A 22540-nucleotide genomic window follows, 5' to 3' on the forward strand; every position below is an offset into this window, starting at 1 on the left:
CCGTCAACTATGAATCTGAAGGAAGTCAGTTTGCAGAAGAACTAGTTGAAGTGAGGCAGAGTTGTGTAAGTCAACAGAGAGATAGATCCAATAGGAAAAGGCCAGAGCCACCTTTTGAAGTTCAACTTGGAGCTTTAGGCACAGATAAAGGGCTAGAAGATGAAGTTGAACAAGAACCTAGGGATGGACTACTTGGTGATGATGAGGTGTACATTGGCTCCTCAGATGTAAATAGTTTTGCCTCTGACACTGAAGAGGAAGATGGACCCCATATGAGGAGATGCAAAAGAGTTCACTATGACCCAGATAGTGAAGTACCAATGTTTCAGCTTGGCATGGTATTCAAAAGTGTATACCAATTTAGAGAAGCTTTGCAGAAATATGCTGTGAATCGGGGTGCAAAACTGAAGAAGAAACCTAATGATTGGGATAGAGTTAGGGCTAGATGTCATGGAGTTAGGTGTAAATGGCAGATTTTGGCTAGCTTGGATCGAAAAAGTAACAATTTCATTGTGAAGACTTACATACCTACACATCACTGCGAGAAGACTAACATGAACATATTATGTGATTCTAAGTTCATTGCTGAACATTTCAAAGGGACAATACAGGACACACCAAACATCAGACTGTGGAGATTATAGGAAATTGTGAAGGAAAGTTTGATCTTTATGTGGGCAAGACAATTCTCTGCAGAGCCAAACATCTAGTTATGAAGAGGTTTATGGGTGATTACAATGAGGAATTTAGAAGGCTACATGATTACAAGGATGAAATCCTAAGGTCCAATCCTGGGTCAACATGTGTCATCCACTATGACACCAAAGATTTACCTCCTAAGCAGATTTTTAGAGGAATTTACATATGTTTCAAGGCAATGAAAGAGGGATTCAAAGTAGGTTGCAAAAAGCTCATAGGAATGGATGGTTGTTTTTTTAAAGGGTGTATGTAAAGGGCAGCTCCTGTCTGCAATAGCAAAAGATGGAAATTCACAAATGTATCCAATAGCTTGGGCAGTGATAGACCATGAGACAAAAGACACTTGGAAGTGGTTCTTGAAGCTGGTGCAAGAAGACCTGGAACTTGGAGAGGGAGCAGGATTCTCCTTAGTCACAGATATGCAGAAGGTATGTATATATAATGTCCTGTTTTGTGTTTTTTTTGGTAAATTGTGATCTTTAATGTCCTGTTTTGTATTAAAATGTTGAAATGTTTATTTAGCTTTTGTGATTGTGGTCTTTAATGTCCTGTTTTGTGGTCTTTAGTGTCCTGTTTTTGTGGTATTTAATGTCATGTTTTATGGTCTTTAGTGTTTGGGGTTTTATGGTCTTTAGTGTTTGGGGTTTTATGGATAACAAGATTGATATGGTGGACAACATGTCTGAAACGTTTAATGGATGGATTCTAGCTGCTAGGCACAAGACTATCATATCAATGCTTGAAGAGATTAGGATCAAGTGCATGCACATGCACATTGAGATGAGGGCATTTTGTGAGAATAAATGGATTAGTGACATATCTCCTATGGCTTTAAAGTGTCTAACCAACAATACATGTGCTTCTATGAGGTGTAGGATTGAGTGGAATGGAGATGCAGGTTTTGAAGTAGTAGAAGGGGAATATAGGCATGTAGTTGACTTGAGGAAAGAGACTTGTACATGCAGGGCTTGGGGTTTGAAGGGAATACCATGTGCTCATGCAGTTGCTGCCCTGTAGAAACAAAATTTGGATCCTATTAATTTTGTTAGTCATTGGTATAGGAAGGAGAAATATGGTTTGACATATGGGCATTTCATTCAACCTTTGTTGAACATGAAAATGTGGCCAAGTAGCACAAATCCTCCAATTCATCCACCTGAGATTAAAAAAAATGCCTGGAAGACCTAAAAAGAATAGGAGGAAGGATATAGATGAAATCAAGAAAGTTGGCAAACTAAGAAGGAGGGGAGCAACAATGACTTGTACAAACTGCAAGAACCAAGGGCACAACCGAAAGGGTTGTCCAGCATTAAAGAAAGCTGGTAGAGAGGTACATTTTTTACAGCTCGAATAATATGTTGAAGAAAGTGTCCTGTTTTTTGGTGTTTTTTGTACAACTCTAATAATATTTTGGTGGAATGCAGGGTGCTGGCCCGAGTGGAACGCAATCTGCTGGTGCTGGTTGTAGTGGAACAAAGGATGCCGGAGCTGGGTGTAGTGGAACAAAAGATACCGGAGCTGGTTGTAGTAGAGCAAAAGAGGTTGGTGCTAGTGGAACGCAATCTGCTTGTGGAAGTGGAATGCAGGGTGCTGCCCCTATTGGAACGCAATCTACTTGTGGAAGTGGAATGCATGGCTCAACCTCATCAGTGATACGATCTACACTATTTGATTCAGAAAGCTTGGTAGTGTATGGAATAAAGAGGCCTAGTAGTCCCGTTACTCCTGTTACTCAGACTCATTACAAGAGGCCCAGATTTTCAGGGGTAGGTGTGTTCATATCTGAACGAACTGGGTGGATTTGTGCTCAGGTATTCCTTGTTTTTATTCAGTTTTTATAGTAAATGATGTGTACTGTGTGTGTGGAATTTAGTTTGTGATGTTTGCTTGACATGTTTGTATTACTTATGTAGAATTTAGCTGGTGAAAGGACCGTTCTTTCAACTGGGCCAAGCATATTGAAGAACTCATCTGAAGTTACAGGCAACCTTGGATTCCAACCTGATAAACTGAAATGGAAAGGCAAACAAGCCATGACTGCCACACAATTACAGCAAGCAAAACTGGATAAAAGAACACAGTCAAAGGCAAAAGAATCAAGGGCTAGAAACTCAGCACAAACAAGTGCAGCTCAGCCTATACCAAAAGCACAAATAAGTGCAGCTCATCCTGTACCAAAAGCACCCACAAGTGCAGCTCAGCCTGTACCTAAAGCACTCACAAGTGCAGCTCAGCCTGTACCAAAAGCACCCAGAAATGCAGCTCCAGTTAGAGTTACAAGATCAGTTTCACAACAAATAGCAGCTTCACAACCAAATGCAAAAGGACCTCGTCTTACAAGATCAGCCGCTCAGCAAGCAAATTCACAACCAAATGCACCTACAACTGTTAGATGGATGCCTTAATTATTTTAGCTTTGTGTTTTTGGCCTTTTTGGCTTTATTTTTTGGCCAAATTGATATCTTGGACATGTTTGATATTATAGGCATTTTGTTATTTTGGACATGTTGATATTTTGGCCATTTTGGCTTGTAAACATCTAGTCAGGCAGTTAGGATTGGCAGTAGGGGTGTTCATCGGTCGGTTCGGTTTAAAAACCGAACCGAACCGAAATAACCAAAAATCGAATAACACCTAAAATGAGAACCGAACCTAACCGAATAATATTAGTAAACCGAACCGAACTGATTATTTCGATCGGTTCGATTCGGTTTTCGGTTTTAACACATGCTAACTAGTTAAAATAAAAAATAAATTAATATTTATAAGTTTTAATTAATTTAGTTTAATCTAAAGTCTAAAAAATAGTTACGCAAGTGGTATAAAACATAAAATTTATGCAAAGTTTGAAAATTAAAAATAAAACTTTATTAAAATGTAATTACAAACCTTCTACGACCACAATTCGCATTACAACCATAATTTGCACTAATGTTATTGATTTGATCAGTATTAGTACAATGTTTGAACAATATTAATGTATTTTTCTTAGTAGAATAATATTAATGTATTAGACTTAACATTAATAAAAAAAATTTATAAATAGTTACGTTCTTTGTTCTTTGGATGGTCGGAGGAAAATGCAAAGTCTAGGTCATATAAAGTCTCTACCTAAATTATAAATCTTATTATTCTCTATTTCGGTTGGTTCGGTTAATTCGGTTATTTTGTCATAAAAACCGAACCGACCGATATTACCGATATTGTTAAATATTTAAAACTGAAACCGAACCTAATAGATCGAAAACCGAACCGAAAAAACCGAAATTCATCGGTTCGGTCGGTTATTTCGGTTCGGTTCGGTTTTTGAACACCCCTAATTGGCAGTAGCTTTGTACTCTGCCCTTTTTGGCCAATTTCATTTGGCATTTTGTTTGTCAAGTTGCCTGTAATGAACAAGTTTCAAGATATATGTCAAATTTCAGGTTATATTTCAATTGTCTACTGATAGAAGCTTTCAGTTTATATTTCAATTGTATACTGATATAAGCTTTCAGGTTATATTTCAATTGTCTAAAGAGAACAATTACAGGTCTGAAACATGAAATAACAAGTACAAACTTCACAATTACATGCTTAACATTTCAAGCAAATCAATCATTTGACAAGCTTAACAATGGTCTCAATTACACTTCAGTGTTGCATTCATAACAACTCAACTACTCATAAACCACACCCCTGTTAAAAACCCTACAATGTAAATAACTACCATTCTCTTCCATTGACTTCTATTGCCTGATATTTTGTTCAATTGCATGCTGCCATTCCCATCTTCCTCTTGTTTAACCCTATTCAGCAGACCTGTGATTACTTTTCTACTTTGGCAATGAACTTCTTCTCTATCAAGCCAATTGAAAAATCCACAATATTTGGGTCCCTGCAATTCCACATTTACAATTAACTCAAGCCAATTATCAATGAATTGTAGGTAATCAAGAAGCTAAAACACATACCTCATAATTTCGACATCCATAAAAATGTCTTCCTAGATTACGAGGTCTCTATTACAGCACGTTCACTACAGAAACATATCTCGTGACCCATCATCAACTCAATTTCCTTCCTTTTTCAGGAAAAATCAATTTCGTCACACAACTTCAAAGGAACAGAACTTCAGATGAACAATCCAGAAGAAATGAAACCGTTTAGCGAGAAGAAATGACAGATGGAGAGAAGAGCGAACCATAAGAAATCACAGATGGAGAGAAGAACGAACCGTTTAGCGAGAAAGATGAACCGTGTGGAATCGCCGTGACAGAACCGTGTGGAATCGATGCGAAGAAGACGAAATCGATTAGCAGAAGATGGAGAAGAATAAGAAGAGAAATCGATGAGCAGAAGATGGAGAAGAATAAGAAACGAAAATGGCGAAGAAGAAGAAGATAATAAGGAGATGTTACCTTTGAAATGCATACGATCCCAGCCCTCACGCGCGTCTAGCGTTTGAGAACCAAACATTTGCCATGTCAGCGCCACGTCTGCGATGAGGGGGTAAATTGGGTGGATTTTGGGGAGTTTAGGTGGTCAATAGGTTGTCCCTTGAGTTTAGGGGGTAAAATGAAAAAAAAGGTCAAGTACAGGGGGCTCCTTATGTATTAATATAAAGAGCTCTTGGAAATTTATGGTGCTAGTGAAGGTATTCTTTGTCAGATGTTCTTGACCACGTTGAAGAGACCGGCGTACGAGTGGTTTCAGTCACTTCCAGCAGGATCAATAGACAGTTGGGAGCAATTGAGCAGAGAGTTCTGTGCCAAATTCACTGGTAGCATCCCTCCGACTTTTCATCTTGCAAGCTTTTTGAACTTAAACAGAAGGAGGGTAAACCCCTCAGGGATTACATCAACAAGTTCAATATACTGTGCACCCAGGTCATCGATGTCGATGTTCCCACGGCGGTTGAAGCAGTGATAAAAAACACGAATTGCAAAAGCTTGCGAGAGAAACTGGTAAGGCACAAACCCAGACGCATTGCTGAGCTCATGGAAAAATGCAAAGGGTTGATGGAAATCGATGACATTCGAAGGGAATCTGTATCCCCCCACAGATGGAGCTCCAACATAAATTCAACTGGTAGATATCAGGATTGTATATTTCTATCAAACTCATCACATTTAAAGCTTTTCTTTTCCTCAAGTAAACTAAACCCAAACCTAAAAACCAACAAGTTGAATTAGGAAAAACTCTCAGTTTGTCTAAGTGACTCACCCCAACTAAATATTTGCACAAGTTTATATTCAAACAACAAAACAAAAAAAAAAGCTCAAAGAGACGCATTCTAATGCAAAAATTCATACCAAAGTAAGAAAGTCAAGATAGACCGAATGAATCTGAAGTTCAAACTTAGTAAACACCTCACAAAAGGTGGTTCGTTCATTCGCACAAATTTAGATTGACTCTGTATTTACTCTCTACTTTACTCTATCTAAGACTAAATATGAGTTTTCACGTTCATCTAATTACCTTTGCCCTAATAAGGTAACGGGACTATGGTAATGGTAGGATAGAAGTCAATTTTAGGTCAATGCTCTGACATAGTTTATGAAAAGGCAAAAGCAAAAATATAACATTCTGGAAAGCTTAAGGCTTTGAAAGGCAAGCAATTTGCAAAACCTCTTTAATTTTTCTCTATTTTTTAATGTAAGATCGAAGATGTGATCTTTTATTAGGGTGCAAAAGGAAAAATTGTGCTTGTCCTTCCTTCCTACTTGATAAATTTGGCTTGCTAGAAGTTTTAATGAAGTCTAAAATGGATGCTAGATCTAATTGCTCGAGCGAATTAAAAAATAAACTTGTTTATTTACAACATGGTAGGCTAAAAGAACGAACATCTGATTTAAGAGGCTCAAAATGGCTTCGTAAAGGTTATGAAGAACGAGAAAACAAAAACCAAAAGAAAAGTAAATTCTGCGGAGATTCTTCATCATCTATCACTTATGGTCAAAGCTTTAATACTCAACTTGGTATTTGGTGCAAACCCAATGACTCAAAGCTAGTAAAAGTCATACAAAAATGACAATAAAATAGAGGTTTTTGACGTTCGTAGGCTAAAAAAAACTATTTCTCTTGATGTATGGTTATTTATGTTACAAGTATCTTCGAAATGCAAGTTCGATTACAATTGCTTTTACTAAATAGCCTCTGAACTAATGCATTGGAAATTAGCTAATCAAATAAACTAAACATGTACAATTCTATGGTTCAGGTCTTACCCGATTTTTTATTCAAGAAGTAGGATATAAAGTTCAAGTAAAGCCTCCCAAAGACAAGTTACTAAAATTCAATAATTAAGGGAATATTTTTTAGACACAATTTAGACCAGCATGCAATGATTGGATAAAACAAACCAAAAAAAAAAAGTTAAAGATTATGAGAAAAAAAATTGGAGGGTACTACCCTATATCCTCACACTTTAGACTTGCTATAAGTTCAAATATTGCAAAAAAAAAAAATTAATAAAGTAAAAAAAGTGTTACAGAAAGGAGGTGCTCCCTCATTGGTTTTTCAGTGGCGGAGATAGCCAAGTTAGGCCTTGTCCTTGACAATATTTCACGACAAAGTACTCTACATTGGTGAAGCGCCTATCCATGTTCGTTTGCAAGTATTCTTGGTTCTCACTGAATTGTTGGACAAGTTGGTGCGTGCCAACATTCAAAGTACGTAGCTCTGATGTGGATACTTCTATTCTGCGTAATCTCTCCACCACTATTGGATCATTCCTCTTATCTTCCTCCTCTACCCAGTCGAGTTGCATCCTCCTTCCCTTGCCTCTTGTTAACTCTTAGAATATTTTTTATGATAACATTGTACACAACAGTTGAACTATTCACTACAATAATAATATTTTCTACGAATGTTGATTAATTAAATAAGATAAATATTTATCAAATTATTGTAAAATAATATCTTTGGTATTATTATAAGTATGTAAAAAAAGATCAAATGTCACACTACTTAGAATATACAAGGTATTATTACATGAACACTCTTGTATAATTAAAGAGAAAAAGAATGAAGGTAAAAACCTCCCACGCAATCTAGATTGAAGAAATCATCTGCAAAGATAAAAAGAGATAAAGTTAGTATACTTTAAAAGAGCTTCAAAGCAAATAAACCACTTGAAGAAAAAAGACTCAAACAAAGATCACAATACAATAAGAGTCTTATAGACGAAGACCTTGTTATGGAAAAGTGAACTAATCACATATAAAGAGTCTTATACCAAAAGACCCTTGAGAGTCTTATGCAAAAATACATTTGTTATAAAGAATCTTATTCAATAATCTTTTCATAAAGTGATTTATTCAAGACTTTTGTTATAGAGAGTAATGATTACAAAAAGATAAAATGATGAGGACATCAAATTAATCGAATATATGGAAACAGGTAGTAGGAGAAGCTAAGCCAAATGGACAACACACAAAAAATATTCTCAAGCTAAACTTGAAGGAGTCGTGAAACCCATAAGCTTAACTCATCTTTGTTAAGCACATTACAGCAAACAAATTCTCTTCAACCATAAAAGGAGATCAAAACCCCATTCACAACTTGGAAAAACTTACAACTACTTTGCTATATTTAGTTCATCCTAAGTCTTTCTAGCATTATTCAAGAGATCAAAGATTGAGTGTTCATATTTCTTTGTAATTCAAAGTAATTCAATCATCTTGTAAAGTTTCTTACAGTTGTAGACACCGAGTCGAATGACCTGTGACGAAAACCTGTAACAAGACGGTCGAAGCGGTTGATTCCGGAAGTTTTAAAGCAAAAAATATATAATAAAAAGACGTGAGGTCAGTAGGAGTTGCGGTCGTCGAATAGACGGCTCGCGAGTGCTCGGCGACGTGGTGCGAGCGCCTAGCGATAATCGGCGCGCGCCCGACGACAGTTGGACGTGCGCCCGACAACGCGGGGCGCACGCCCGACAGCGCGGGGCGCACGCCCGACGTCTGCTGGACATGCGCGCCCGACGTCCGCTGGACGCACGCGTCCGACGACCGTTGGGCGAACGCCCAACCTGCGTTGGGCGCGCGCCCAACGCCTGTTGGGCGCGCACCCAACAGAAGTTGGGCGTTCGCCCAACTAGTGTTGGGCGATCGCCCAACCTACTTCGGGCGACGCCCAATTTTAATCGGGCGTCGCCCAAAGTTTCCGGGGATCCATGCCTATATAAGGCACGGATCCCCATGCATTAAAGGAGAGAGGAAATTTTTGGATCTTTCTCACTCTAGACATTTTTAGAGAGAGAAAGTTAATTTTTTGGAGAAAATGTTTTTTTTCCCAAAAAAATCCAAATTTTCCAAAGTTGAATATTTTATAAAAAACACAAAAAACCGCCGGAAAATCATAACTCGTGGAATCAAACGACTTCGACTGTCAGATACCGATCTTAAGGTATTATCCGAGGACTAGACTCATTTTATTTTATTTAAATTATTTTTCTTTATTTATTTTTTATGTTATAGTTTTTATTTATTTAGTTATTTATTTATCACGTCTTATTTAATTTCCCGTATTTATTTAATTTTTGTCTCGTATTAAATAAACGTTCGTTTTTGTTTTGAAATAAAAAAACCTCGTTTCAATATCTCAATACGAATCGTGATCCGATTCAAAGGTAGTTCGGGATTAAAAAACGTTGTAATTATAAGTTTTGAAAATATTTCGAAATAACGTTTTAAAATAAAACGTCGTTTTAGGGATCTCCGTTATAGACTATGATCCAATTTTGGTAGTTCGGGGACCCAAAACGATAGAATAGATCTAATCTAAAGCTTTTGAACAAATCTGGAAACTTATGGACTGTTTCTGTAATTCTGCTTTTTCTGTCGCTAACAGCAGATTGGCGATGGATTTTCCGTCGGTAATCTGCTGGAATCCGAAAATTCCATTTTTAACCCTCTTTCCTCTTCTTTTTTACATTTCTACTTGTATATATACGTATTTAATTATGTTATGTATTTGTAAAAATTATTTTTGAGTCCTATGACTATTAATTACGTATTATGTAGCTATATATTTCGTATTTGGGTTTAATTCATTTGGATTTAGTTTTGTAAGGTATGATATTCCTATATATATAGTTTTGGCACATCTAAGTTATATTAGCTATTATTTAGGGTGAAAATTATTTTCTATATGTTTATTACTTAAAACCATTTGGAACTCAATGTTATTCTTCCCATTTATGAGTTTGATTCATTGTTTTTACATGTTTTGAATTAGAATAAATAGGTATTATATGTAGTACTCTTTTTCATTTTCTTTATCATATCATATAATATTTCTTACTCCTTTTTATCTATAGGTATATCCTTATTTTTAGATAAAATTATATATATATATATATATATATATATATATATTTCTATTTTATTTTTGTGCGTATGTATATATTCCAAATGAGTTTTACTTGGTGAATTTTGGTTTAATTGGTTCATTAGTGTAATTATGTTCAAGTGGAGGATAATTGAGTGAAAAAAGGGAAAATAAAAGACAAAAAGAGAATTTAATTTGTTTGTTTAAATTAAAGTTTTTCTAGATATTCCTAAAGTGTAAATAATGTTTTCTTGACGTTTTTTAAACCATTTCCAAAATATCACGTGTTGAAACCTTAATCCGTTCCAACGACGGATTAGGCGAACCTTGTACTTAAAATCGTTTTCATTGTAAATAATAGAGTTTTGAATCGTTTTCCTAACTAAATGGTTTGTACAAAATAAATGGACTTGTATGCCTAATCACGTTTTTGGAGTTAAAGTTTTTATTCCACATTTTCAAACACTCGAGTCGTTCCAACGGCGATTCGAGTCGATGCCATGTAAATTAACGGGGTTTTAAAAAATACCTAAATCGTTCCAACGGCGATTAAGGTACGAACCATGTAAATAAACTCGTTTTGGGGAATGAGATTAGCTTAGAGTTAGTATATAATATAAAGCATAAATCACGTTGTAAACAAATCAATTCTTTCTTCTCCCCCTCTCTCTCCTATGTACTTTAAATTTATGCAAAATGGGTGATTCTTTACGAAGATGGCTTTTAATGACATGCTCAAAACGGTTTTCAAAGCGAGAAAGAAAAGGTTTCAAATGAATTTTAAACTTAAAGAAATATGCGATTAGTCCGTTATCGCCTAACACGCTGAGTAGGAGGCCGGTGGTTCATATCCGGGCGATGTCGGGGTGCCTAGTAGCCTTTCTCCGGAAAGGAGCTAGCCTTCTCGGCTCGTACCTAAGTTTCCCGAACCCTCACCGATCTCCCGCAAGGGATCGATGTTCATTTTCCCATTCGTGGGTGGTGACTCTTCCATACTCCGAGCTCCGGTCCTGCCGAGCAGCTTGATTCCACGATTGGTTGCTTTCGGCGCCAATCACCGCTTATGTCGCCATGAGGTGTCCACCCCCCGGTCCGCCCGGGCGAGGCCGTTCGGCACCTTGTCTAACAAGTGGCGACTCTACTGGGGAAGCGAGAAATTTGATTCCGGAAGGCGTGTATTAAGCCCTTAACGGGGACGGATCGTATTATTTCTTTTCGTATGCATTCATAAGCATTATTGCAAACCTTTTGGGTAATTTCCGCGAAACCTCTAGCGATAGTCCATTCGTCGCTCGAAAGAGGCTAGTGTAAGTTCCCCCTTATAGTAAGGCGCCAAAGGGTCCCCATCCATTCGTTAGGGGCGAATTTGTGCGGTCCTGTGAGGTCCCGCGATCAGCCGTGTCAGCATATAGTAGCCTTAGAAGTTGCCATAGGATTACCCGTTACTATTTTTGATGTGATAAATGAATCAGTTCGTGTTTTCAAATTGCCATGATACGTGTCTAATCCTAAAATATGTAAAGAAAATGGAACGATACGTTAATATATACTCTTAAACCGATATACAAACTACCCCAAAACATCGAAATGATTCGAACTAAAGATGACTTAGTCATCTCGTATGAATGAACTTGTGCGACCCGCCTGGTCCCTTTCCGTGTCCCTAAGAAGGCACATGTTCAGGAAATGCGTTGTGATGTAAGCACGTATTAGTTCAAATCAGTTTGATATTAAGGATAGTTATATCTCGATTCAAAAGACTATATTAACGATAGCCGTTATTCACATTCTTTAAATACGTTGGGATAAAGCGATATTATGACAAAACGAAGACGAAGAACATTTCTGTTTTGAACGACCCCGTTGTAACGTAAAGAGTTTTGCAAACGTGGCCCGTCCCTTCCGAATAAAAGACAAGCTCTTACGTTATGCCTTGCGTTGTTCTAAAGAGAAATGGACGTATCCGTAAAAAGTGACTAAAGAAAATAAAAAAAACGACCAAAATCGTTATGTATCTACGATATATATCCATCCCAAGGGTAGTTAAAGAAAATGAACCAATGTCGTTAAATACGTGCCTCGAGCCGGTATGTACGCCGTTTAAAATCATAAAGCCGAATTAAGCTAAACCGCATGATTGCACCATATGGACGAGACTGTGGGTTTGACTAATGGCTCGATCATTTCGAGCGTTACCAAAGCTACAAGAAATATGGCCCGATCTGCGTGTTTGCTTAACTTGTGCCTAAATGAAAAGAACAGTAATATCCCCGCTTCGAATAAGCATGCGATTAAACGAAACGTTGATTTTCTATAACCACGCTAGGATGATATATCCCGTAAATTGGAAGAAAATAAAGAGTGTTACTAGCCGAAAGATTATCGTGCGCTCGAATAAGACTCGCGGTCTTTTCACGTAGCTAAAATGAGCAAGCGGATCTTAACGCTAAAAACAAACACGTTATGCGATGAGTCCGTTCCCTAAAAAATAAAAAGTGATTTCGTCACTAAATAAACACGTGGTTACGTCTCTCGATAGATCCAAAAGATCCCGTCGTAATCCAAAAATCGAGACACGAACCCACGCGAATAAAAAGGAATGGGTCATTGTCAATAACGAACGATTGAACCAGAAGAATAACTCGTACCGCGTCTAAATCCGAGATACGCTCAAAAGGGAATCAAAACCGGAACTAATGCGTCTCACGAAATGACAAAGGACGAGTTATTCGAAAGGACAATCCATTTGGTCGATATCTTAGTCACTGAACGTTGATGCGTCAAAACGAACTGTATTGTATGATGGATGATTTACTTTTTCCGCAATAATCGTCAGCATCACGCGTCCCCTGGACCGCAATGTGAGCCCCAAACCAAAATCCTAAGAAAGAGACCTGGACCATCGAGTGTGTGGAGGAATAAGGGTGGAAGAGAGATGATGTGATACGTATAATTAGACTGACGTTTGTTCTTCTTATCTTATATATCCGTAAATAAATAAACGCACACACCACGAATCATGCATATAAAATCATGCATACATACTAATGGATACCGTTCGCGCAGACTTCATCATTAAGCGGTTGTGGTTTCGTGAGAGTAACCGGCTAGTCAGGCAGTTTGATCAGTTACAGATTGACAGTTCCGAATTAGCAGTTGTGGCTTCTGAATCATCTCCGTCCGAGTATACTCAGTCTTCTGCCAGTATGTCTGCAACCGATGAAAAAATGGCCGAATTGGAAAACTCTGTGCACAACATTAATGATCAGTTGGCCGTAATTTTGGCCCAGCTCGTTGAGCTAGCGTTGAAGGATAACAAGAGTGGTAGTAAGCGCGCTGAGAATGAGGTGAACACCGGTTCCCGCTTCGGGAACGAGGATGACTATCAGGATTATATCCAGAAACAGCTTGAGAAAGAGAAGGCTAAGGAAGAGGAGTGGAAGCAGCACATTACTCAGGAGGTGCACGATATGCGAGGGGGAAGCTCCGGAAGTCAGGACTTTTATAATTTGAAGAACTGCTTGTCGGCAACGGCTTTGCCTTTGAAATTCCGACTCTCGGACATGAAGAAGTTCGATGGAACTGGAGATCCCACGGCTCACATGAATCAGTATGTTGCAGTAATGAAGCACGCGATCCTGACTGAGGATCAAGTCCTGGGACTGTTCAATACTTACCTGGAGGGGCTGCCCTCGTATGGTTTCATGCGTTGCCGTTGGTGACGAAGAGAGATTGGAAGGAGTTGGCGAAATCCTTCATCGCTCAGTATAGTTTGAATACTATGCTCGAGGTTACTCTGAAGGAACTAGAGAGCACTAAGCAACAGGCCGGGGAATCTTTTTCCGATTTTGTGAGGAGATGGAGGGCCAAGGCCGCGGTTATGAAGCAGAAGCCGCTTGAGCATGATCAGATCCGAATGGTAGTGGGTAACACATTGCCATATATTAAGAATGAGCTGCGGTATATGCCTTTTACCGATTTCAATCAGATGTATAGCTGCGCCTTGATAGTTGAGGGAGACGGAGAGCCGAAGAAAGCTTATACTAAGTGGACAAAGTCTGGATATAGTGCCGGAGGGCCAAGCGCGAGTACAGAATCGGCCGCAGTGAAAGTGCTTGATCTTAATGCTATCAAGAAGAGGCAGTTCGCCAAGTTTGATCAGACCTACGCAAAAGTTTTCGAACGATTGCCGAAAAAGGGATTGTTGAAAGCCCTCACTCCTTATAGCAAAGCACCGCCTACTCCGCAGATACAAGCTAGGGGATACTGCGAGTTCCACAGTAATTATGGGCACACTATTGAGAACTGCGAGAGACTGAAACACGAGATTCAGGATTTGATTGAAGAAAAGAAGATAGCCGATCCTTCGTCAGCGAACCCTTCCACTAGGCGTAATCCATTGCCTAATCATAGGGTGAGCATGATCGGGTCTGGGCTCGAAGAGAGCTTGGTCGTGGAATCCTTCGAGGAGAACGAAGAGGAGTTGTTGGACTCCGATGAGAAGAGTAATGTGGGAAATGGTTTGTACGTGTCTGTTTTGGAGGAAGAGCCAACGGAAGAAGTGATGGACGGTATAGCTAAAACTGATGAAACCGAGGGGGTATCATCTCGGAGGATCATGCCTGTGTTGAAATTGTTCAGTGGGGTAGAAGATCCCGAAGCTCATTTGTATGAATACGTGTGTGCTATGTTTGGGGAGCCATACAAAGGAGAAGAAGTCGCTCCATGGTTCTATCTTTCGCTGGTGGGTGAACCTTTGAAGTGGTTTCAATCGCTACCTAACTCGACTAAGCATGATTGGTCACTGATGTCAAGCTTGTTTTTGATGAAGTATCGAAAAGCCAAAACACAGGCAGGGGAACATTGCGCGATGCAAATTGGGCCTATCAAACGTCCATTTCCGACTGTCAGCAAGTATAATGAAGGGAAGGACCCCATGGAGCACCTGCATTTTTATCTGTCAGCTATAGGTCCTCTAGGTTTCAAAGAGGAGGAGATTACGAGCTTGTTTTGCAACTCATTGGCAGGAGAGTCACTGGTGTGGTACATGTCTCTCCCAATGCACATTAAAGCAGATTGGGCAAAAATGACTAAGAGATTCATCAAGAAATATGCCGCATGGGAATGTCCAGAGGAAATGCATGCGTTACCCGAAGAGGAGACACCTGAGGCAGTAGTAACCATGTCTAAGTACAAGGGAGATGAGAACCCCATTGATCACATAAACCATTTCCGTGCCTACATGTTTGACGCGGGACTCTACCGAAGTGAGTTGGTCCAGCATTTTCCAAAGACACTCACTGGAGAAGCTTTGATGTGGCACCTAATGCTCTCGGCAAAGACAAAAGGAGACTGGGGATCCCTCATGGAGGCCTTTGTGTAGAGGTATGAGATGTACATTCCGTGGACAGGGTCGTTGGAAGATTTAGAAAGGATCAAGAAATTTCTCGAGGAAGCATTCGTGGATTATGCTAGAAGATGGAGGTTCAAGTATGCCTCATGTCGAGTCACCTTGAGCGATCAGGAGCAACTCATGTGCATCCGAAAGGGTGCTATTCCACTCGTGGCTAGAAGAATAAATGGAATGTTCCTCAAGGACTATGAAGAACTAATAGGCTGGGCTCGGTATGGATCGTCGGACCCTTCCTACATAAATCCGAACGTCCCTCACATAATGGATCTGATGGTCGTGGACATTTGGGAAAGTTCCTCCGACGAGGAAAGTATCAATCAGAGAGTTCCGATCAACATCTGGGATGAGTCTGACGATGAGTTGGAAATGGCTATAGGCACCGAAGGAAAGATTCTGCCAGGTTTTGAGATCTTCAATGATGTCACCCGCTGGGGCAAAGGAGAGGCGAGCTGCTTTGTCGAGGAGATCATGATGTTAGATTTGAATGCTGAGGAGAAGGTCATCACTATTGAAGCAACTATGGGAGCGGTGGACGAGCCTAGTACCTCCAAGGCTTATGAGAAACCCGAGAACCCCGATGATAACAATTGTATTACTGATTTATTTGAATCCGATGATGTACTCGCCAACACTATCAATGAAATGAATTCTGATTTTGCTTACTTGCTTGATGTTGATTCTGATCATTTCATGCATTCTCATTCATATAACATGCCTACATTTGAAATCAATACAATAGAAATGTCAACTTTCAATCTTGGCACGGATGAAAATCCTAAACTTATACAAATTGCTCAAGAATTAACTATTGAAGAGAGGAAAGAATTTGAGAGAATAATTAAAAAATACGAAATAGTGTTTGCTTGGACATACGAAGACATGCCAGGAATTGATCAATCAATTGTAGCCCACCGTATTCCAACATACCCCGATGCTAAGCCCGTGAAACAGAAACTCCGACGCATGAGACCGGAATGGGCAAATAAGATCAGAGAAGAAGTGAAGAAGCAGTTAAAAGTAGGGTTCATCGAAGTAATCGACTATCCCCCTTGGGTCGCGAATGTAGTGCCCATCGCAAAAAAGGACGACAAAGTAAGAATGTGCGTCGATTATAGAGATCTTAACAAGGCGTGCCCCAAAGATGAATTCGCGTTGCCTCATATCGACGTGTTAATCGATAGTGCAGCATCGAGCGTCTTACACACGAATGTGGACGGTTTCATGGGCTACATGCAAGTTCAGATGGCCGAGAAACACAAATCAAAAACCTCGTTCACAACTGAGTGGGGGACATACTGCTATATGGTGATGCCGTTTGGTTTGAAAAATGCCGGGGCAACTTACCAGTGAATGGCTATGGCACTATTCCATGATATGATACACAAAGAGGTAGAGGTTTATGTGGATGACATGATGGTCAAGTCGGAGACGAGAGAGGGGCATTTCGCTGCACTCGAGAAGTTTTTGGCCCGAATTGCAGAATTCAAACTAAGGTTGAACCCGAAGAAGTGCTTCTTCGGCGTTTCATCGGGGAAAATCTTAGGCTATGTAATCGGAAATAAGGGAATTGAAGTAGATCCCGACAAAGTGAAGGCCATACGGGAAATGCCGGCACCAAAGAATGAGAAAGAGGTGAGAGGGTTTCTGGGGCAGGTTCAGTATATCAGTCGGTTCATAGCAAGACTCACTGCAATCTGCGAGCCGATCTTTAAGTTGCTACGGAAAGATCAACCCACGATTTGGAATGATAAGTGTCAGCAAGCCTTAGAGAATGTCCGGAACTACTTGTCTAATCCGCCGGTTCTGAGACCGCCTAAACTTGGAAAACCGCTTCTCCTCTATGTAGCAATCGAAGAGCGATCTATTGGGGCAATGCTGGCCCAAGAAGGGGACACCGGTGTGGAGCACGCGGTGTATTATCTGAGTAAGAAGTTCCTGGAATACGAGCTTAAGTATAACATGATCGAAAAGACGTGTGTGGCGGTAGTATGGTTAACGAAGAAACTACGACACTATTTTCAATCTTACAAAGTGATCATTATTTCCCGGATGGATCCTGTGAAGTATCTGTACCGAACTCCGTCTCTAACAGGGAAGCTAGCCCGATGGTTGTTGCTTTTGTCCGAATTTGATATCGAATATGTAACGAAGAAGGTTATCAAGGGGAGAGCCGTAGCAGAATTTCTGGCCAACCAACCTCTGAACGCAGAAGAGGAAGAGATAAACTATGATTTCCCCGATGAGCACTTGAACGCAATAGAAGTTATACCGTGGAAAATGTTCTTCGATGGAGCAGTTAATTCGAATGGAGCCGGAGTAGGAGTGCTACTTATTTCACCAGAAGGAGAAAGGGTCCCAATGGCAAAGAAGTTATCCTTCCCTCTCACTAATAATATGGCCGAATATGAAGCGTGCATCTATGGGTTGGAGTCATTAGCAGCACTAGGAGCATCATATGTTGAGATCTGGGGCGACTCAAAATTGATTATCGAACAAGCGCAGGGAAACTGGGAAGTAAGGGAGGAAAGGTTGAGTCCATACCTAGACCAGTTGGAGGGATTAGCGCAGAAGTTCAGCGAATGTCGTTTTTATCACATTCCTTGAGCACAGAACCAGGCAGCGGATGCTTTGGCCACTTTGGTGTCAGTATGGGATAACCCTCGGAACCTCGCCTCAAAGCCGTTGGTGTTGAGAAGGTCCCACAAGTCGTGCTACGAAGATGTAATGCTGTTGGGGGCAGATGGAAAACCTTGGTATTTCGATATCGTAAACTTCATGAAGAGTGGAACATACCCGGCAGAATCAGAACTTAGGGATCAGGCTGTGATTAGAAGGTTAGCTCAACAGTTCGTCATCCACAACGACTTGCTTTATAAAAGGCACGCCGATGGTTTACAACTAAGGTGCTTGGATACGGGAGAAGCCCGTGAGGCAATGGAGTCAGTACACTCGGGAATTTGTGGGGCCCATATGGGAGGAGCAGTATTGGCAAAGAAAATCATAAGGCAAGGCTTCTATTGGCTCACCATGGAAAGGGATTGTAACGAGTATGCGAAGAAATGCCATGATTGTCAAATCCACGGAGATTATAATCACTTACCAGCTATGGAATTGCACGTGTTAGCACCCATTTGGCCGTTTGTGGCTTGGGGCATTGACATCATCGGGGAGGTGAGGCCTAATGCGTCAAACGGGCACAAATTCATTGCAGTCGCCATTGATTACTTCACCAAGTGGGTAGAGGCAGAATCATTTAGCAAGTTAGGGTCTAAGTAGATGAGGAAGTTCATTGAAAAGCACTTAATCACCAGGTTCGGAGTGCCTCATCACATGATTACGGATAATGGGGTCCAGTTTCAGGGAGAGGTGAGAAGTCTCTTCCAAGAGTACGGTATTGAACATCATAGGTCTTCTCCGTATCGTCCGCAAGCTAATGGCGCAGTAGAAGCGGCTAATAAGAACCTTAAAAGGATTCTCGTAAAGACAGTAGAATCACACCGGAATTGGCATGAGCAGCTTCCACTCGCGTTATGGGCTTATCGCACGACAGTTAGAACATCAACTAGGGCAACACCGTTTTCCTTGGTATATGGCGCGGAAGCCGTTCTCCCGATTGAGATTGAAAAGCGATCGTTGAGAATCGTAGTAGAAGCAGAGATTCCCGAGGCGGAATGGGTGAAGAAGCGATGTGAGCAGTTAGCATTGGTGGACGAGAAAAGGATGGAGGCCCTTTACCATGTGCAGTTATATCAGAGGAGGATGGCCTGAGCCTTCAACAAAAAGGTCAAGGCCAGCCCTATCAAAGAAGGGGACCTAGTGCTGAAACAGATCCGAATGACGCACACCGACCCTAGGGGCAAGTTCAGGCCGAACTGGGAAGGACCATTCCTCGTGAAGAAAATCCTAAGCAAAGGGGCGGTGAAGCTTACTACCATGGACGGCATGGAGTTCTCCGAACCTACCAATCTGGATAGGCTTAAGAAATACTTTTCGTAAAAAAAAATGAAAATTCCCGATAGGTTGAAAACCCGCAAAGGGCGACCTATGCAATAATAAGGGACATCCCAATGGGTGAAAACCCGAAAGGGCACTCATTTGAAAATTCCGGGATAGTAAAAGGAGAGATGAAAAATCGCTGGGATCTGAAAACCGAAAAAGGCGGATCCTGGTAACAGTAGTTATATTTTGAGCAATTATAAAAATAATGTATAAGCGGCTAAGTATTTCTATTGTTTGTAAATAAATAAAGGCATGAATATATTTGAAGAGGATGATTGGAATCATTACAATCTACTGAATGCATTGTATTATGAATCATGAGTTATACATTTCCTACCTCTTTCACATAAAAAGCCTACGTCCTATCCACCTCTCTCCCTATATACAAGCTATACATCGGGGTAATAGTAATGAAAAACCTACAAATAATAAGCCTAATAAGGGGGAAGATCCCAGTAATCCTCGAAGTCCCTCAGACGAGAAGCCCGCTCCGCAGATAAGGCCTCCTCAGTGATCCGACGACCCTCCTCGGCGGCAAGGCGCCCCGCGGTCTCCACTCGCGTCCTCTCCTCGGCAGCAAGACGCCCCTCGGTCTCCACTCGCATCATCCCTGACCAATGAGCGTTCCTCTCCCGATAGACCTGGCCGACCCTGGCATCGACATCCCGCAGTGACTCGCTCCTCCTCTGCTCATTTGCATGGAGATCGCTCTGTAAAAAAAAAAATATTGAAACAGACAACAACAGAAGTCATACATACATACGTGCATACATTTCACTACACTAAAATAAAATAAGAATACTCACCAGGTGACTGGTACAGCGCAGGTGAAGCCGCTCCCTGAGATAACCGGACAACACCACGTAATCGGTACACGTCTCCCTCGACGTGTGGAGGGTGTCCGGGGGATCAAACGGTATCCTCGATGTGAAGGCAGGAGGAGCTATCTCGACGCCGGCATAAGCCACTCCGGACTCATCATAGTGAACTGTCGAGAAGTCCCTCCTAAAGTCGGGGATAGGTACGCCTAAAGGGGGCCACTCCGGCCGGGCGGTGCCCGAGGACTCGCCCGCATAATAGGAGGGCTCGCCCACAGGCGTTCGAGCCTGAGCACCATCAAAGAAGTCAGACATCCGAGCACTCCTCAAAGAACCCTTCTGCATATGAAGACACAATGAGTATCCCTAACCACCTCGCAAATAAAGAATGAAAAAGGGTCAAGCACTCACCGGGAGCTCCTCCCTACCAAAAACCGCCGCGACAGCCTCAGCTGAAAACACGTTCGTCCTAGGATCCACCTCCATCGTAACCTCGGGGGCGTCCGTCGGAGTCAACAAGGTCGATAAATAGCGAGCACGACCCCCTGCGTGGTCCCACACGTCTCGAGGGGCAAACTGGCGGGTTAGGTCACGACGAATGTCCGACAAAGGCATGGTCCTCACTGCAAACATGGACACTGGAATCTCGCCAGGTGTCCAATGCGAGGCGCTAACCCCGGTAATGCCCCGATCACCCAAGTACCATGCCCGCACACAGGGGACTGTAAGTACGCACCGCTGCCCCTGGATGCGGGTAACATACGTGTAGTCAGGACCAAAGTCGAGGTCATCCCATCCGAATCGAATCTGAAAACAAAAAATGAAAAAAGTCAGGTCTAATTAAATGGAAATCTAACATAGTGAGAAGATGTTCACCTGCCCCAAGGTCCGCGAGTCGATCCATGCTAGGAATCGCGCCACTGTCCGCCTCTCCTCGGCGCCTAGATCGAACTCACTCCACCGAGCCATAAGTGGAGGCCTAACCACCCACGGCCTGCGCCGACACGTGCATGGAAGAATCCGCCTCTCATAGGCCCAAACCTGCTCGCAGGAATGAAGGTTACTAACAGAAATCGCGAAAAGAATAAAGAAACAAGTTAAGGATGAAAGACGTACCAAGAGAGCAAAGGTGTAACCACCGAACTCCTTGCGCTTCCGGCAAGTCAAATCCAAAAACTTGTATAGGAAAGCCAAGCCAGCTCCTGCCCAATCATAAGATGACACTGCGTCCAAATCACGGAAGACCTGAATAAGACTCGCATGTATCGTCCCGCTCTTGGAGCGGAAGATCGTCTCGCCCAAGGCATAAAGAAGAAAGCTGCGAACAACCTGATCAGTGTCGTCTAGCCCGCAGGAGTCCCTGCGACTCAATAGTCCGGAGGTGGTAATGAACTTCGCCGGGGAAGACTTGACACCCGTGTAGACTCCGGGTCCAATCAAAGTAGATAGCTCGGCGCGGTCGACCCGGGGACGCACCATGTCGAAGAAGAGGGGAATCGGGATACCACTCCCCCGCAACCCGGTCAGCAGGGAGAAGTCACGGGGCGAGATCGTCATCTCCCCAAACGAAAGGTGGAAGGTGTGGGTCGAGTCTACCCATCTCTCACATAAGGCGCGAAGGCCGAATCGATCACACACTCCGTTGGCGTGAGGCAACGCCAGGATAAAAGGCTCAAAGCCCAACTCTCGAACCCGGGCTTTAGCCGCCGGGCTCAGCATGGCATACCAGACATGAATCTCCTCAGTGGTCCCGGAAATACCAATGACCTAGAAGGAACGAAACGGGTAAGTTTAAATCTCGCTCCTAGGCTTGTGTCTAATAAAGGCTCGTTAATCTAGCTATTCTCTCGGTCAAATCTAACCTAGAGACGCTTTGTCAATTAGGACCGTCATTTTGTGAGATCTCGTTCTTAGGGTTGTTTGTATATAATTTGATTAATTCATTATTCTTTGATGATCTACTCTCCCACGCATCGGCAAAGAGATCGATCCAATTTTAACATTTAATTCGGTCGTTTATGTTTTGTTGTACTATTCACATGTACTATTCACGTGCACTATTCACGTTTTACTATTCACGTGCACTATTCACGTTTTACTATTCACGTGCACTATTCACGTTTTTACTATTCACGTCTTCACTATTCACGTGCTATTCACGTTTTTTACTGTTGGCATGCATTGTTCGTACTTTTACTATTCACATGCATATAATTCACATTCTTTCAAAAGATAAATAAAGTATTGCTTATGGACGAAGAAATCCGTGTTTTCTAGCTAAAGTCTTCTGAAACGA

The sequence above is a fragment of the Euphorbia lathyris genome, chromosome 1, assembly GCF_963576675.1.
Source record: "Euphorbia lathyris chromosome 1, ddEupLath1.1, whole genome shotgun sequence".
In the NCBI taxonomy this organism is placed as follows: Eukaryota; Viridiplantae; Streptophyta; class Magnoliopsida; order Malpighiales; family Euphorbiaceae; genus Euphorbia; species Euphorbia lathyris.